Raw genomic sequence first — 18,726 nt, 5'->3', positions numbered from 1 at the left:
TCTCTCTGCCTGCCTCTCTGCCTGCTTGTGATCTCTGTTTGCCAAATAAATAAATAAAATCTTTAAAAAAAAAAAAAAAAAAGAATAGATCTTCTCTGTAGACTGCACGTGAAGTAACCGCTTGAGCTAAAGCCGACCCTAGATCTTCTCTGTAAAAGTCAATCAAGAGTTCTTAAGACTATAAAACTTTTGAGAAGAAAACAGGGGAAAAGCTTCCTGACATGGGATTTGCCAATGATTTCTTAGGTATGACACCAAAAACCTGGGGCACAAAAGAAGAAATAAATTGAACTTCATCAAAATTAAAAACCTTTGGGACACCTGGGTGGCTCAGTCTATTAGGGATCCAACTCTTGGTTTCAGCTCAGGTCACAATCTCAGGGTTGGTGGGGAGTGTGCTTCTCTCTCTCTTTCTCTGCTCCCCCACCCCAACTCCCTTGCTTTCTCTTTCTCTCCCCAGTAAATTCTCTTTAAAAAACAAACAAACAAACAAACAAACAAACAAAAAAACCCAACACTTTTGTGCTTCAAAGGGTACTACCAACAAAATGAAAAGGCAACCTATAAAATAGGAGAAAATATTTGTAAATCATATGTCTGGTAAGTGATCATATCCAGAATACATAACAAACTCTTACAACTCAACAGCAAAAACCAAATGATCCAATTCAAAAATGGGCCAAAGACTTGAATAGACACTTCCCCACAGAAGATATCTAAATGACCAATGAGCAGATGAAAAGATGTTCAGCATCACTAAGCCCTAAGGAAATGCAAATCAAAACCATAATGAGCTACCACTTGGCACCCAGCAAGATGGCTATTAAAAAGAAAGAAAGAAAGAAAGAAAGAAAGAAAGAAAGAAAGAAAGAAAGAAAGAAAGAAAGAAATGTAGGTAAGGATATACACAAATTGGAATCCTTGTGCTTTGCCAGAGGGGTTATAAAAATGGTACAGCTGCTGTGGGAAACAGTATGGTGGTTCCTCAAAAAATTACACAAAGAACGGTCCAGATAATTGTGCCATCCCATGTCTGGGTGCATACTCAGAGGAACTGAAAGCAGGAACTTGAATATTTGTACACCCAGGTTCTAACAGCATTATTTGCCATAGCCACAAGGTAGAAACAACTCCAGTGTCCATCAGCTGATGGACAGATAAGTAAAATGTGGTATGTACGTAAAATGGAATACTATTCAAAATAGCTTTAAAAAGGAAGGACATTCTGACACGGGCCCCACAACAGGTGAGCCTGGGGAACATCGTGCCAGGGGAGATAGGCCAGTTACAAAAGAAAAAATACTGTATGATTTCACTTATGTGAGTTACCTTGAGAGGTCAAATTCAGAGACAGAAATTAGGATGGGGGTTGCCTTGGGCTGGGGGGAGAGAGAATGGGGACAGAGCTTCAGTTTGGGAAGATGGAAAGTTCTGGACATAGATGATGCTGATGGTTACAAAAAATGTGAACATACTTAATGTCCCCAAACTCTACTTTTAAATATGGCTAAAATGCTAAATTTTATGCTATGTATATTTACCACAATAAAAAGATATATACAGAGCCCTAAAATTAATTTATTTCTTCAAGTTTTCCACGTCAACCTTCTGTCTGTGAGATGTGACCAAGAGCGAGGGAATTAAAGTTTCTAAAATCAATGTAATCTTTGCAATTTTTGGTTCCTTGGACAGTTTTTACTTTAAATAAGCTGACATCATACTATTCAAGACTTAAGGGTTTGTGGTTGTTATTTCTTCCTTTTTTTCACAAATGCCAAATAAATCTTTGTTCCATTTACACTTTCCCCTTGAATTCTATTTGGTATGACACATTTATCCCTCTGATTCCTTTCTTGGCTTGTCTTTCATTTACTCCTTCATTGGGAACCACTGCTTGGAAATAACCACTGTCCCACCTGTGTGTCAGGTGCCCTTGGAGGTGCTAGAGAACTAGCAGGGAACAAAATATACCAAATCTTTACCCTTCTGAGCTTTACATTCTTGTGCAGGGAGGAAGGAAGTGAAAAAGATCATGTGAAAATATAGTACAGCGTCTTTGATCTTTTCTATTTAGAGTGTCCTCCACAGATTCACAGGCAGAAGGGCAGCGGCAACACCATGGGGGAACCTGTTGGAAACTCGGGGACCCGTCCTGAGCCTGCTGAGTTTGGCTTTGGGTCCTAGAAAGATGGCCAAATGATTCACGGGCACATTCAAGTTTGAGAAGCACCACTTAGCCCCTACTGAGGGCTAGGGTTTTAGGAAAACTAGGCAGGAGGGGCAAAAGATAAATTAAATTTCCTTACTAACTATAGTCCATTGACAAGTCCTTGAAACAGGCACAGTGATATTTCTCTGGGGACTCAGCTGCCTTAATGCTAATACTTTGCTAAAGGCAAAAGGCAATCTTAGCTTAACATTACTCTGTAAGTCTTCTTTAACATATAAAAGTTCCTTTGGAAACTCCCTTTATCTCTTAACCGCCCCCCCCCATTCCTGTTGGCAATCATCTTCCAAGGCAATGGCCCACTGATATACATCAGAAGGGTCATGACTCAGGTTTTATTAGACAGTAATAAATGTCCTTTTCCCAACAATAGCTAGCTCCGTCAAGGTCCTGGAAACCTTGCTTCCAAAATTCCTTAGAGACCTATCCCTAAGGCCCTCCCACCCTGAAAGTATACAATCTGGCACTTCTGCCCACCCCAATACTTTCTGCCCACAGGTCGTGTTCCCCGTGCTTTAATAAAAGCAACTTTTTGCACCAAAGATGTCTCAAGAATTCTTTCTGGGCCATTGGCTCCAGGCTCCAAACTCCAACCTTTCAGACTTCAGGGGTCAGGGAGGCCTCGCTGGGAAGGAGTCCTTGGGGTGCCAGAGGTGAGCTCAACACATACCTGGAGAAAGAAGCTGCAGCTAATGCTAAGGGCCACCCCAAGCCCCCCACCGGGGCACTGGGAGCCGGTGAAGCAGCATCTGGTTACACCCGACTCACGCTCAGTAAGTCTTTATCCCAGGCCCTCTGTTTGGGGTGGGTTGGGGCTCTGGTTCCAAGCTGCACCCCCCAAGCCTGGCGATGCAGCAGGCCCCCTGCCCAGTGCTTACTTGGGGGCACTCACAAGTAAAGCTTTATTTGCCTCGAGTTTCTGCCATTCGTTCTAAAGCTCTAACATCTTGGGGGTTCCTTTTAAGATGCAAATTCTCCCGTCTGTTCTGTAGCTGAGCAAACCGCTAAGTAACCCTTTGAATTTACTCCTTTCTCTTGGCTTCCTCAATCTAAATGTCTTCTGTAAACTCCGCCCTTCTCCCCAGCGTTTTCCCGTTTTCCCGTGCCCGAACCATAGACGTTCTTAAAAAATGCAGACCAGGCAAATGGATCTCAGACCTAGATCGGGGCTGACCGAGACGATCACCCATGCTTTAACTTGTCCTCGGTTTCCGAGCGGGAGGGCGGTGGAGGCGGCCTGGGTGGGGTCTGCCCCTACCGGGCTCCGCCAGCGGGTCTGGGACCTGGAGGTGCATTCCTCCACCTCTTCCAGCTTTCATTTCCTCCCCTGTGAAAGGAGATAACCACCGGCCTCCCTGGGTTGTTTTGAGCCCCAAGTGAGAGATCATTCATAGGATAGCATTTTGTAAATCATAAGGCGCTAAATGAAACACTCGCGACAGTGGCAGCGCCACCACTACAGCCACAGGACAGGTGGCGCGCTCCTCAGGCCATGGACGAGCTCCCATCTTCCGGCCTCTTCTGCACCGGAGCCTCACCCGCGCACGGTGGCTGCACACGCAGCTCTGGGTTCCACGTCATGGGCCACGGGTTTCCCCCCGGGAGGACAGGCCGGACGCGGAGGAGAGCAGGGATTGGCTGTGGAGGAGGTGGGCCGAGCGGTGACGCGCCGCGCCGGGAAGGGCGCGGAGGCACGGAGGGGCGGGGTGGGAGCAGGGGGGCAGAGAGGGAGAGTGAGGAGGGGGAGGGGCGGAGGAGGGGGAGAAGAAAGGGGAGGAGGAAGGGAGGGGGACAGGCTAGGGTGAGACCCGCGGCAGGGTTGCGGAGGGAGTAAGGCGGGGAGGAGGGCGGGAGTGGTTTTTGCGCTTCGGGGCGGAGGCCTGCACTCAACCCCGATGGCCGCGTCCCTCTTCCCACCGGGGACAGTGGCCCTGGAGAATCACTACCGCTCCATCAGGGGAATGGACCAGTCCGCCCGCGCAAGAGGAATCGGTCCAGGGCCGCCTAGGGCCGGCGGGGCCAGGACCGGCGCACCCGCGCGGGTGAACCTTGGCTCTCGCTCTGTCGCCGCAGCCAGGAGTTTTCTGGTCACAGCACGTTTCTGGGCGTTTTGGTGCTATCCAAGCCCTTCTCCAGCCGCCGCCCTTACCTCCTTCGGCTGCCGGACCCCGCGCCCGAGGGCAGGGACGTCTGGGTCGTGCCCCTTGGTGCTTGCGGGCGGGGCGGAGGGGTGGGGGACACCCAGTGACCTCTAGCGGGACCTACTGCGTGCCCGGTGCGGTGTGGGTGAGTGGGATGGGGACGGGAATACTGGCAACCAGGAGGACCCCGAGAGAGGGGCAGCTTTAGGGGGTCCTTGAAGGGGTGTGATCATGGGATATGCAAGCTCAGGGGTGGAGGAGGCCTGGGCCTTGGTGGGGAGGGGGCGATCTGGCCTGTGGAGAGGTGCTTGCGCCAGGCAGAGGGATAGATGCGATGGAGGCAGGGACATGGCTTGCAGGGACTGGAGGGGTAGGGAGGGACCCTGAAGTTCCAGGTCAGTCTAGTGCCCTGCAGAGCCTGCCTGGTGCAAGATGAGGCCCCCACACTCAGCAGTGTGACCTGGCAAAGGTAGCCTTTGTGAGCCACGGTGTCCTTGGTGTCCTCATGGGTAGGTGGAACTGTAGCTGGCAGTTGGAAGGATTTCTAAGACATGTGAATGAAATTGTGCCTTTCCCTTCTGGAAGGAGAAGGAAGTCAACTTGTGAGGCTTCTGTGGACACTAGGAACACAGCCAAACAGAGTTCAACAGGATTGCTGAGTCGGTAATAGGTGCCTGGCCTAGCTGGCCGTCTATTTCTGGAATGCACATCCCCTTATAGGCTGGGTCTGCAGTAAGGCCAGGAGCTCAACTCTTTAAATTGTTTTAAAGAATTCTTACACAGTACAACAGAGGGAAATTACTGAACTGACTGCTTCAGCATGGGCACGCACAGAAACACATTTGACGACACTCCCTCCCTCACAGGTTCACACAACTGCCCAGGTTATCTTTTTTTTTTTTTTTTTTTTAAGATTTTATTTATTTGACAGAGAAAGATCACAAGTAGGCAGAGAGGCAGGCAGAGAGAAAGAGAGGAGGAAGCAGGCTCCCTGCAGAGCATAGAGCTTGACGTGGGGCTCAATCCCAGGACCCTGGGATCATGACCTGAGCCGAAGGCAGAGGCTTTAACCTACTGAGCCACCCAGGAGCCCCATGCCCAGGTTATCTTCAATCAGAATTCCTTGATTTGCAACTCAATGTTGGTTGGGTATGGGATTCTAGGCTTAAGAGTAGAGACCTATCAGGGTCTGAGAGGTGGGACCCCAGGACTGCTCTGGCAGAGACCTAGGCAAAACTTCAGGCACCAGAGAGTCCCACTGTCGGCGATAGAGCACAGAGCAGAGAAACGTGCCTAAAGTCACACAACTTGTGGGTTGGGCTTTGTGAGATTTTGACCCTGATGAGTCACTAGAGTGTTGAAAATGCCCTGGTAAATCATTCTCATGACTCAGTATCACCACCTATAAATTAGGAGCAAGGACATGGGCTGTAGAGCTTCCCTTAGGGTAGGTGCAGTCTTAAATAGCTCCTCCCACCTTGAGACAGCTGGTGGGTGGGAATGTCATTTTTGTGGGATGGTGTGGGTGCCACCTTCCAGTGAGTTCAGTGCCCTGGCATGGCTGAAGCAACACGGAGGAGCCAGGAGAAGCCTGTTAGGGAGGGTGGTACCCCCACTAAAGGGAGGGGAGGAAGAAGGCTAGAGAGATGTGGCAGGTTTGGTAGAGAGAGACATCATGACCCTGGGGTTCACAGTGTCCTCTTCCTGGGGACAGAGCATGGCTGTCTGAATGCCTGGATGCTGACCAGGACGGGGGAAGCTTCCCTTTGTATCAAACGTGGACTCGGGTTTAGGACGTGGTTTGATCAATGGCGTCATCAGGGCTGCCCCACATGCATTGCATGCAGGTGTGCACTTTCTTCCCACCTGAGTGCTGAAGTCAGCCAAACCCTGCTGACCCTGGCTGCCGCCTCATTTCCTTCTCCAAGTGCACCCAGCTCTGACGAAAGCCTCCTTCTTGGAGCTCTTCCAAAGGGCTTTACAGAACGCCAGGCTGAGCGGCCTTTGCTTATGTCAGCTCTTAAATGTCACTGAAACAGCCCAGGGAACCCTAGAAACAGCCCTGGCTTGTGAGACCCCTCTTCATTCTGGCATGCTGTTGTCTTCCCACCTCTTTGTCCCGTCGGCCTTATGGTCCCCCTCTTCTCAGCAAGCTCATTTATCTTTTCACCTATAATTAAACACCCTCCTATACACACCTAGAATGTTCTCTCCATCTCGGTCAGTCCTTCCCATCCTCAAAGGCTCGCGCAAGCTCCGTCTTCGGTCCTTCCCGACAGCCCCAGCCTGGCTCTGGGAACCAACAGCATTCGGAGTGCCTCCACACACTTGGATGCGATCGTGAGGTACCTGCCATTGCTCCGCGTTTATGAATTTAATTTTTCCTCTGGCATGTAGGTTTCCTGGTGGCAGAGAGGCTCCCAGATATGTCTTCGTACCCCACGGCCCTGAAAGTGATGCTGAATGAGTTTTGGGCTCTCACAGAATACTTCTGGGTATAACTGGCAGGCTGTATTCCTTTCTTTCTCCCTGTGCTGGGGCTCGGGGCCGTGGCCAGTTAGGAAGATGAGGCAGGGTCTTGGTAAGATGGAAGAAAGGGGTATACCAACACGCCACGGCCTTGCTAAGGGAAAGCAGTCCGCTTTAACAGCACTTTCATTATCTTTCCAGTGTAACAGCCTCCTCCTCTCAAAACTTAGTGACTTAAACCCAACCATTTGCTCATGAAGGGAAGCCAGCCAGGCTGGGCTCCGGCAGCGCTTTGGGGGCCCATTCTTGCCTGGGGTTGCTTGTGTGTTTGCTGTGGGCTGGGAGCCCGTCTGCGCCGTTCCAAATGGCCTCCCTCACAGGGCTGCAGTCAGTGCCCTCAGGGGCAGCTCCTCCGTTCTCCATGGATTCCCTCATTCTCTCCGTGGCCGGGCTGACTCTTCACAGCATGGCTGCTTCCTTCTGAGAGGCCTTTCTTGCCAAGGCCTAGGAGTCACTCGGTGTCACTTCTGCATTCTACTGACTAAAAAACAGGGCCAGCCAAGACTCTGAGGGGACATGGACCCCATCTCTTAATAGGAGGACTGGCGAGAGTCACACCACAAAAAGGTAGGCGGAGTGGGAGCGATGGTTGTGGCTGTGTTTAAAACCACACTACCTCTTCAAGAGAGGCAGGTCTTTTAGAAATGTCGCTGTGCAGGAGCCCGGAAGGGCCCATTTCCCCGGGCACGACACCCCCTCCACACCCCCGCCCTCTCAGCTTACCAGACCTGCTTCCCCTCCAGTGCCACTGCCTGGAAACCAGGTGGATTCCATGTGCTGCCTGAGACAGAGGCTCGTGATTCCGGCTGGACTGTGTGGGGAGGGCCCCAGGTAGGGAGAGGGAGGTTCCATGGGGGAGGAGGAAAAGGAGAGCCGAGAGAGGGGCAGAGGCCCACCTGGGGCAGAATGGTGCCCACGAGATCCAGAGGAAAAGTGAGCAACTGGTTGGTGCCGTCCTGGGTCTGTGTCAGACTAAGACCACTTTCTTTCCGACAGTCAAGCTTACCTTCTGGCTTTCCACCCCCCAAGAGGCACAGGTTCAACAAATATCTGTGTGGATGTTAAGAAGTTCCCTCTAATAGAAAATCCTAAATAGAAAATCCAGAAGAGCTATGTGTGTAAATGGTTACTCGAGGCTTTTCAGGAAGGAAAAAAACCATTGTCTCTCATCCTGATGCTTACTGAGCATCAGAAAGTGAAGCTGTTTATGGGCGGCTGTGTGATCCCAAGCCCCTCAGTGGTAGAAAGGGCCCTTCGGAGCGGGCACGGCCCCTCATGGTCACTGCAGGACACCCCCCACCACCACCATTAGTCATTCCCCCTGTCTGCAGCCTTCTGAGCCTGGGCACCTCTGGCCTTAGCCCTCAGGTGGGAAGAGGCCAGATCTCTCTAGGGGCCCAGACACAGCTCAGCTACCTCTGGAGTAAGATCTGGAGCAGCCCAGGAAGCTGTGATCCTGCTGCGTGGTGGGGTTAAGCTTAAGTATCTGCCGTCAGCTCAAGCCATGATCCCAGGGTCCTGAGATCCAGTCCTGTGTTGGGCTCCCTGCTCAGCAACCTTTCCCTTTACCCCCAACCCCACTCATGCTCGATCTCTCTCAAATAAAGACATACTGCTCAGTGCCAAGAAGTGTGGTCTGCCTGGCCCAGGAAGCGAAGGAAATAATGCCATCAGTCTCATCGACTGAGCTGAGAACGTTCACCAGTTAGAAACTCCTGTGCCGGCATTGACTACCTGCATCGTGCAGGGCCCTGTGCTGACCAGCGCCTGGGGGGAGGCCAACCAAGGGGGAAGGGGCCTGGCTGTATTCCCCTTCCGCCGGGTGCCACACAGGCAAGGTGCACATGGCCCTTTTGCTCTTGCTTCTGCAGTATTACATACTACACATGGGTAGTACTATGCGCTTTCACATTTAGGATCTTGGCCGGTGCTGGACGCGTGGGGATTGAAAGCGAATGAGGAAGCCGGGCCTAGAAACAAATACACAATTGCATCATTGAGTATGTGACTTCCGGGGGTCACTTTGGTAGTTGCTGTTGGGTTTGTGATGAGCTGTGCCTTCCCCCAACTCTGCCAGGAGGAACTACTGCTCCTAGGGCAAGTGGCTGGACTAAGACAGGACAGAAGGTGCCTACAATACTCTGTCATTATTTTTTGAAGACTTTATTTATTTGAGAGAGAGAGAGTGCTTGCATGCACCAGTGTGAGCAGTGGGGAGGGCCAGAGGGAGAGGGAGAAGCGATGCTGGGGCTTGATTCCTGGACCCCGGGAATTAGCCAGGACCCCTGAGCTGAAAGCAGACTCTTAACCGACCGAGCCACCCAGGCCTCCCAATATTCTGTTATTATAAGGAAGTGCTCAAAGATCAACAGGGACATTTCAAAAGACACAGAACCCAGCTGAATGGGGCTTCTGGCCCCCAGCCTGCCTCCCCATGCCAGAAAGAACTGTCTTACAAAGGAGTGAACAAACAGTTTAGAGATGGGGAACTTGATTTTTAGAACTGGTTTTAAATCCTGTCTCTAACTACTTAGGTGACCTTGGATATGTTAACTCATCTTAAAAAAAAAAAAAAGTAAAAAACCTAGAGAAGTTGCAAATAAAACAAAAATTCGTTTTTTTTCTCTGCTGAGCCTTTATAAGAATAAGTTTCTGTGTTGCGTCACTCCCCAGTGCCTTGGCATGATGCCCTTCCCACAAATAAGACCTTCCGCTTGTGTGGGACACAGCCATCAAAGTCAGGAAACTGACATTAATACCTTTCTACCATCTAATCTTTAGGCTAAAACGGTTATCCTTTTTTCCAGTAATATTCTTTGTAGCAAAGTATCTAACCCAGGGCCACACACTGCATTAGGCTCAGGGTGGAACTGCTTTTCAGCCTTGGCCTGCAGAAGCTTAAACCATCTGCAGATTACACATCATTTGTCTTATGGAATGTCCTTAGTTTGGGTTTGTCCAGTGTTTCCTCTTCTTTGGATTCTAGCTGTGAATCCTCGGCAGGAACATCACACAAGTGACTGTCATTTTCACTTTGACCTCTCAGGCTGCTCCTGATTTCAACTTGAACCGTTCCTGGAATGATCGCTTTTGCCAGTTGATTAATATGGTGCCTGCCAAGCTCTCTCCCCTGTAAAGTTACTTTTTCCATTGTAATTGTTACTTATTTTGCAGGAGGTCCTTTGAGACCTGTTCTTCATGAGACTTGAGTTCACTTAGTTACTTACAGGAGTATGGAATCACGGATTCCTGTGTTGTTTACTAAGCTGTAGTATATTACTATAGTTTTGTTTTTTTAATTATGATATCAAATTGTCCTCCCTTGGACCAGTGGGAGCCTCCCTGAGCTGGCTCCTGTGTCCTTTTGAGATGTCCCCATCAGTCTTTGAGCACTTCCTTACATGAGTAAAATACGAATATTCTAGTCCTCTCTTGGCCATTTGTCCCATTAGCGCTGGTTCTATTTAGCTGAGAATGAACTTGAAACCAAGATGGGGGCGGTAGGTAGGCTTGTTACAGTTGGGGTGTTGTGGCTCCCAGGCCCTCTCAGTGGACAAAGCCAGGGAGATCCGTGAAGAGACATTCATATATTTACATCTACACATATATATTTATTTCTGTGTCTGCCATACTGTTGACTACATTGACCTCACACCAAGAGCTCAATGTCAGTCTAGCACTGCAAGATTCCTTCTAGCTTCCTCCCTTGACTTATTTGTGACTCTCTAGCAGAGACACCTCTGGCTTGCATTGCATATCATATGACTGCTTAGTGATCACCTCCCTTTCCTGTAACCAGTCTCCCATTGTCACTGTGTCCCTCCCGCATGCCGATGCCATCCTCCCCCAGCTTGGGCTCCAGCACCCCACTCCCACCTACAGTCCCCTTTCCCTGCCTAGGATCTCATACTCCATGCAGCCCCCCCCCCTTCCTGCATAGACTCCCTCCTCCATCTGCTCAGGTTCTGACACCCCCCACTGGGGCACCCTCGCATACCACCATTGGCTCTCTTCACCCTCTTTGGGGCCTCATACCTCCACACTGAGTTCCCCCATACCAAGAAGCTCTTCTGCCCTCATGCAGACATACAGACATATTCTTCATCTGCTTGGGGTGACATGGGGGCTGGTACCCCAGTTTTGACCCCTTGCCACCCCCCTGTGTGGACACGTACCTTTCTGGGCCTCAGCCAGTGGTGCTAGGACTGAGTTCTTCAGGAAGAGAAGGGAAGAGGAAGAGCCACGTGTTAAATGTTAAGTTTGAGGTTCCTCATTAGTAAAATGAGCAGAATGATGGCTCCCACCTAATATGGCTGCCATGAGCAGTCCATGTGGTAACGCATGTGAGGTGCTTCCTCAGCTCGGTGCCTAGCTCCTGGAGGGCACTCACTGTCAACTGCCATCACTGTGACTATACATTAACATTTTCATGGTTTACTGTGTCCTCTGGCAGGGACACATTAGAGATGCCAGAGAGAAGGCAGGAGGAGCGGGTGCGAATGGTGGATATATCAACAGAGGATTAATGCCCCCTTTTTAAGAGAATGAAGACACTCATTATTAAATTTTAATTAATTAATTAATTTATTATTTATTATTATTTGAATTAAAATATATAAGTAAGGGGAAAATGCTGTTTTAAGGAGGAAACATTTTAATGTGCTAACAATGATGATCTTTTTTGGTGGGCTTATGTGGCTTAAAGTTTTTAAATATGTTTTCCAATATATAGTCAATAAATATTATTTAAACTTTGGAAAAAAAAGTATTTTAGAAGGACTCTGGTTAATTTCAACATAACTAATCGAAAACTGCCTTTAGCCTAAGTGGTCAGTTGTGGTTTTATTTATTTATTTATTATTTTTTTGATTTTTTAATAATTTAATTTAATATTAAATTTAATATTTATTTTAAATATATATATATTTTTTCCTTCTGCCTGGTAGATTCTGGAGAAGAGAGCCTGGATTTGGATCTCAGCTTGATGACCTTAGGTAAGTCCATTAAGTTCTCTGTGCCTTTTTGTTTGTTTTATAAGGTGAGGAATCTTACAGTGCCTAATTCGGGGGTATTTGTCAGTTAACTGAGATAGTGCTTCTGGGGCACCTGACAGAGAGTCAGCACACAAGTATGTGAGCTGTTGGTATTGTTGTGATCTCGTGGGAAGGAATGCGGTGAGTGGTTCCCCAGATGTCTCGGAAGAGAGAATTCCTTCTCGGAGTAGCCTCAGCTAAGCCTCCCCCTGAGTTAGTAGCTTATGACTAACACAGAGTCTTCAGGAAGCTGGGCCTCCTGTGGGGCAACAGTGGTGGCCAGGGTGACAAACCAAGTCAAGGGTAGTGTTTTGGGCACTTCTTGGAAGGGATTCTGAGATGGGTTTTCTCACAGACAAAGCAGCCTGGCGTTAGGACACCGTGACTGACACCTACAGGACGAATGAAGTAGCCGTGTGAGCCGTCACTCACACCCACTCGTTCTTTCATTTGGCCAGTAATGTCACATGTAGTTATTAAACACTTGCTACGTGTCAGGCCCTGTGGTAGGCAATGGGATGCAACCATTAAAATGCAAGCGATTAGGGGCATCTGAGTGGCTCAGTTGGTTAAGCTTCCGACTCTTGGTTTTTGCTCAGGTCATGACCTCATGGGTCATGAGTGAGCCCCGCATCAGGCTCCCTGCTCATTATGGAGTCTGCTGGAAGATTCTCTCCTTCTTCCCCTCTCCCCACATGTGCTCACATGCTCTCTCTCTAATAAATAAATAAATAAATAAATATTTTTAAAAAATGCAATTGGTTAAAAAGTATATTACACAATCAAAAATGCAATCACTAAGGGACTCAGATATCTGTACACCCATGTTTCTAACAGTTTTATTCACAATAGCCCAAAAGTTAGAAAGCACCCAAGTGTCCACTGATGGATAGTGGATAAACAAAATGTATATACATACAAAAGAATATTATTCAGCTGTAAAAAACGGCAGGAAATTCTGACACAGGCTACAACATGGACAAACCTTGAAGACATTGTACTAAGTGAAATAGGCCAGTCACAAAATAACAGATACCATATGATTCATTTGAGGTATATAGAGTAGCCAAATTCAGAAAGATGGAAAGTAGAATGGTGATTGCCAGGGGCTTGGGGTGGGGGATGGGGCAAGGAGTGGAGAGTTAGTGTTTACTGGGTACAGAGTTTCAATTTGGAATGATGACAAAATTTCTGAGGACAGATGGTGGTTATGGTTGGGTGACAATGGCAGTGTGCTTCGTGCCACTGAACCGTGCCGTTAAAAATGGTGAAAATGTAAGTTTTATGTTGTGTTTATTTTAACACAATATTTTTAAGTGTGGAAAAAATGATGCTACCTTTACGAAGTGAAATAAAGCATAGAAATTAAGTTCATGAAAATAAACTTACCTAATAGGCTTAGCTTTTACAATTTGTTTTCTTTTAAAACTTTTTGAACAGACACATTGGTTACCAAGATGTATCGGTAACAAATAAGCACATGAAAAGAGGCTCCAGGGGCGTCTGGGTGGCTCAGTGGGTTAAAGCCTCTGCCTTCGGCTCAGGTCATGATCCCAGAGTCCTGGGATGGAGCCCCCAGATCATCATCATCGGGTTCTCTGCTCAGCAGGGAGCCTGCTTCCTCCTCTCTCTCTGCCTGCCTCTCTGCCTACCTGTGATCTCTGTCTGTCAAATAAATGAATAAAAAATCTTAAAAGAAAAAAAAAGAGACTCCACACCATTAGTCATTAAGAAAATATAACTTAAAACCAGAATAAGACACCATGACAAACCTAAATGGTTAAAACCGAAGACATTGACCATACCCCGTGCTGATGAGGATGGAACTCTCATACACTGCTGGTGAGAATGTGAAATGGTACAACCACTTTGGAAAACAGTTATCCTGTTACATGACCCAGCCATTGTGCTCCTGCAGATTTACCCAGGAGAAATGAAATCATACATTCATACAAACAGGAAACAATACAAATGTCCATCAACAGATACATAGATAAACAAACTACATGCGTACAATGGAATACTACTTGACAACAAAAGAAAGAAGATGAACCATTGCTATTACAAGGACGACTCTCAAAATAATTATGCTGGGCAAAAAAAGTACATGCTGTATGATTACATTTATATAAAATTCTAGAAAATATTAACTACTATATGGTAATAGAGAGTCAATCAGTGGTTGCCTGCAAATGAGAGAGAGGTCAGGGAGGGCAGGAAGAAGAGATTACCAGGGGGCACAAGGGACATTGGGGGGTTCATAGAAGAATCTCCCTTTTTTTAATTGTGGTCATCCTTTCATAAATGCTTACATATGTCAAAACTTATCTCAGTGGGTCATGATCCTACGGTCCTGGGATCGAGCCCCGCATCGGGCTCTCTGCTCGGCGGGGAGCCTGCTTCCTCCTCTCTCTCTGCCTGCCTCTCTGCCTACTTGTGATCTCTGTCTGTGAAATAAATAAATAAAATCTTAAAAAAAAATCTTATCAGGTTATACACTCACGTATGTATAGCTTATTACATGCCAATTGCATGTTAGTAAAGTTGTTAAAGTGGAAATTAAAACAAATTTAATGCACAGAAAAAATGCAATAAGAAAGGGGCAGGAAAACCATAGCAAACAAGGCTGTGTGTGCAAGTGGTGGCGGTCAGGTGAGGCTTCACAGACGAAACTACCAGAGGACATACAAGTGTTGTCAGGCAGAAAGTGAGGTAGGAGAGGGTCTTTCCTAAGGAGGAGGAAATGTGTGGGAAGACCCACAGGCCTGAAAGAGCCTGAGGCTGGAACTCGGTATGGCTGGAACTCAGGGCATGGGGTCAGTAGTGAGACAGGAGAACCCAAGAGAGAAGGCAGGGACCAACTATGAATGAGGATTTTCACCTACAGGCAAGCAGAGGCCTGTCACATATGCAGTTTATTTCATTTCATTTCATTTTTAAAGATGTTATTTATTTATTTAGAGTCAGCAGGGGGAGAGTCTGAGAGGGAGGAAGAGAGTGAGAGAAAGAATCCCAAGCTGACTCTGTGCTGAGCACAGAGCTAGACATGGGGCTCGATCCCATGACCCTGAGATCATGACCTGAGCCAAAATCAGGAGTCTGAAGTTTAACCGACTGCACCACCTAGGCGCCCCACATGTGCAGTTTAAAAAGATGCTCCGAGTGCAACCTGAGAAGTGGGCTGGAGGGGGAGTAGAGTGCAGGTGTGAATCTGGGAGTTGGTGCGGACATTTAACCGGGGTGGGGAGTGGCCCAAGACAAGAAGGGTTGGGATATGCGGCTCCCCTACCTCACCTTTTCAGCACCCAGGAAAGTTAGGACATTTCATCTGGCTTTACAGAAGAGGAAAGGGACTGGGAGGAGTTAAGTAGCTTGCTTACGGTTACAGAGCTTGTGAGCAGGACATCTGGGGTTTCTGGTCGGATGGATTCTTAATCCAAAGTCCATTATGTTTACAGGCTTTGGTCTAATTTAAATAAAAGGCATCTAGGATGACTCCCCTCTCCTGCTGCCTGATTTTCTCACTCTCACTGTGGTTTTTCCCCACAGGACCATGAACTAGGAGACATAACATCATCTGGGCATTCAGGAAAGGAAGGGTTCTTGGAAGAAGAGACACCTCATCAGAGCCTTGAAGAATTCTGAGGAGGAAGAGCTAGTAAAGGAACAAGGTGGGGGCGTGGGGGAGGAGCAGAAGGAAAAGATGTTCTGGAGTGGAAAGATGAGCATGTATGACTGGCTGAGAGCAAACTACCATGTGGAGTGCTTGAGGAACGGAGCCTCGGAGTGGCTGAAGATGGTGTGAGGTGCAGAGAAGCACGCGATTCAACACTGATCTTTTGCTCTTGGTGGAGCAGCTTACAGAGTTGGGAGAGAGGCCAGTAGAGTGAACTCTGTTGGTCTGGTGAGATCATGCCCACCAGGCTTCTCTCTGCATTCCAGTGGTTACTATGGAAACATTAGATCATAGACCAAGAAGCATCCAGTTAGCACCTCTTATAAAAGATGATGACAAGGATGAGATGGGAAAGTGATTTACTGACTTTCCTTTTGGCAGCAGGCTAAAATAGATAACATAAAATTTACCATTCTAGACATTTGAAGTGTATGGTCATGTGGCAGTAGGTACATTCATAAAATTGTGCAGCCAACACCAACACCCATCTCCAGAAATTTCTCAGCATTCTCATAAACTGAAACTCTATACCCTAATATTACAGTAACTCCCATTTCTCCCTTCTATCCCCAGACCCTGGTAACTACTATTCTACTTTCTGTCTCTAGGAATTTGATGACTCTAAGTCCGTGGAACCTCCATACATATATAGTGGAATCATCCAATATTTGTCCTTTTATGCCTGGCTTATTTCACTTAGCATGATGTCTTCAAGGTTCATCCATGTTGTGGCATGTGACAGCATTTCCTTCCTTTGTATAGCCGCATAATATTCCATTGTACTTGTAGACCGCGTTTTGTTTATCCAGTCATCTGTTGATGGACACTTGGGTTCTTTCCACCTTTTGGCTATTGTAAATAATGCTGCTATAAAAATGGGTGTATTGGAAACCATCTCTGTAGACACGTATTTAGCGAAGAAGACAGACTTCTGGCTGACGAGTTTCAAGAAAAAGGGAAGGAAAATAGGGAGAAAAGAGTGTTTTCCCTAAAAGTCAACTCTAAGTACTCCTTGTGCCTGAATAATTTATAAGCTTATTCAAGGCAGTGCTCTCCTTTGTTGTTGTCCTGAGTGTGGTCTGTCAAGACTGCAAGTGGGTCCATCTTGAGTTAGCATGACAGACAGATCAGACTACCTTTCTCTTCAAGGGACGGATATGCCTGGGGAATTCTTTGGGTTTCTTGGGAGACTGCCAGAAGCTCAGCTGGATTGTTCCACCATCTACAAGAATATAGGCTCCATGATGGCAAGATCTTGTCTATTCTCTCTGTTTTATTAACTAGTGACTCTCCAGCACCTGGCATTCAAAATTTGTCAAATGAACGAATGTGTCTTCCAATGATCGGACCCTGTGTGTGCTCCTAGGAAAAGTCTTATCTCAGGAAAAGTAGAGGCCACTCAACTAGAAGCAGATTCAGGACTTTACCCAGGCTCTCATGCCATCTGATGTGCGATGAGGCTTGTCCCTTGTACTTCCTGCTTTCTTGTTGCTTTGCTGATGGAAAAGACACCTGCTTGGACTGACCTTACCAGGTGTCATGAACATCAAGGGGCTCATATAAATAAAAGTGCTGTACAAATGAATGCCATGACTATGTCTAGCCCTGGTCTCTCTTTGGGACACCAGTTTGCATCAACAACTAAACCTGTCACCTGCGGGCACCTCTCACATCTCAGCACCTCCCCACAAGCAGCACCCTGTCACAACTTCCCATTTTTCCTCCCTGTAGTGCTATTTTCTCAGTCTTTTTGCTTGCAACTCGAGTCCCATTTAGCTCCTCTCTCTGGTGTCTCTCTGGCGTCCGCTGTTCTGTCCTGAGTCTGGCTACTTCTTTTTCTTTGGTGGCCCTGTTGGTTTCCTCTGCTGCCACACTTTGACAGGAGTCCCTCCCTCTAGTCTGACCGCTGCCAAATCCTTGACCATCTTCTGCCTTGTGGCTTTTCTGCTGCCGGAGAGAACCTCCAACTAACGGCTCTGGTTCATCATGCCTCCACTCAGAAAGGACCAGTGATGCTTAGACACACAAGGATGCCTACTATGAAAAACAGAAAGTAACAACTGCTGGTGAGGATGTGGAGAAATCGGAAGCCTCATGCCCTGTGGGTGGAAAAGTACAATGGCACAGCCATTGAGTACATTGAGTATAGTGCATTGAGGTGGTTCCTCCAAAAACTAAAGATAGAACTACTATGCGATGCAGCAATCCCACTTCTGGGGATACACCCCCAAAGAATTAAAAGCAGGGGCTCAAAGAGATATGTGCACACCTATGTTCATGGCAGCATTATTCATGATAGCCAAGAGGGGGAAATAACACAACTGTTTATCAATAGACAAATACATAAACAAAATGTGGTCTATACCTATAATGGAATATTATTCAGCCTTAAAAGTGAAGGAAATCCTGTCACGTGATACAATGTGGATGAATCTTAAAGTTAAGGGAAGTATGCCAGTCGCAAAAAAAGCAAACTATATGATTCCACTTAAATGAGGTTACCTAGAGCAGTCACATTTATAGAGGCAGAAGGTAGAATGGGGGAGTAAGTGAAGGTGGGGGCCGGTTAGGGAGGGAAGAGAGAGGATTTATTGTCTACTAGGTACAGAGTTTCAAATTCGCAAGAGGAAAAACTTCTGGAGATGTGTTTCACAACATGGATACACTTAACACTATTGAGCCATATACACACTTAAAAACGGTTAGGATGGTCAACTTTATATTACATGCTTTTTGCCACAGTGTTTAAAAATGCCAGATGGTTTAGGGTCTAAATCAATCTTCTGCACCTTGGCTTTGGAAGCCCCACCCACGTCTGGTCTCTGGCTTGCCTAACCTGGACATGCCCTGGACGTCTGGCCTCTGAGCCTTGATTTTTACTCTTCCCCACTGTTGAAACCCTATGCTTCAAAAACCCAGCTCAAGCGCTCCACTGCGCTATTTCTGTGGTTCCATCACTGCATATAGAGCACTGGCTTGGAGGTGTTTGCCCGCCTCCCTTTGCTCCCCGCGTTAGACTGAATTTCTGAGAGAGTGAAGATGAGGTCCTTGCTCTGGCTCCCAGCGCAGTCTGCTCTAACCAGCCCTAGGGTGCTGCTGGTTTGGGGAGACGCTTTGCCT

The 18,726-nt window shown here is 47.4% G+C and overlaps 1 long non-coding RNA gene across 2 annotated transcripts; it reads left to right on the top strand.

Moving 5' to 3' along the window:
- Positions 1 to 3,400: 3,400 nt before the first annotated feature.
- LOC132013615 (uncharacterized) lies at positions 3,401 to 17,657 on the top strand. 2 transcript variants are annotated; one of them, XR_009403046.1, is made up of 3 exons: positions 3,401 to 3,876; positions 11,844 to 11,891; positions 15,480 to 17,657. It is a non-coding gene; the product is annotated as an uncharacterized LOC132013615 (long non-coding RNA). The 2 variants fall into 2 exon arrangements; XR_009403047.1 differs by lacking the exon at positions 3,401 to 3,876 and adding an exon at positions 6,988 to 7,464.
- The last annotated feature ends 1,069 nt before the right edge of the window (positions 17,658 to 18,726 follow it).

This window comes from Mustela nigripes, chromosome 1 (genome assembly GCF_022355385.1).
Source record: "Mustela nigripes isolate SB6536 chromosome 1, MUSNIG.SB6536, whole genome shotgun sequence".
Classification (NCBI taxonomy): domain Eukaryota; kingdom Metazoa; phylum Chordata; class Mammalia; order Carnivora; family Mustelidae; genus Mustela; species Mustela nigripes.
Note: the sequence above shows the minus strand (reverse complement) of the source record. Positions and strands in the feature narration are given on the sequence as shown.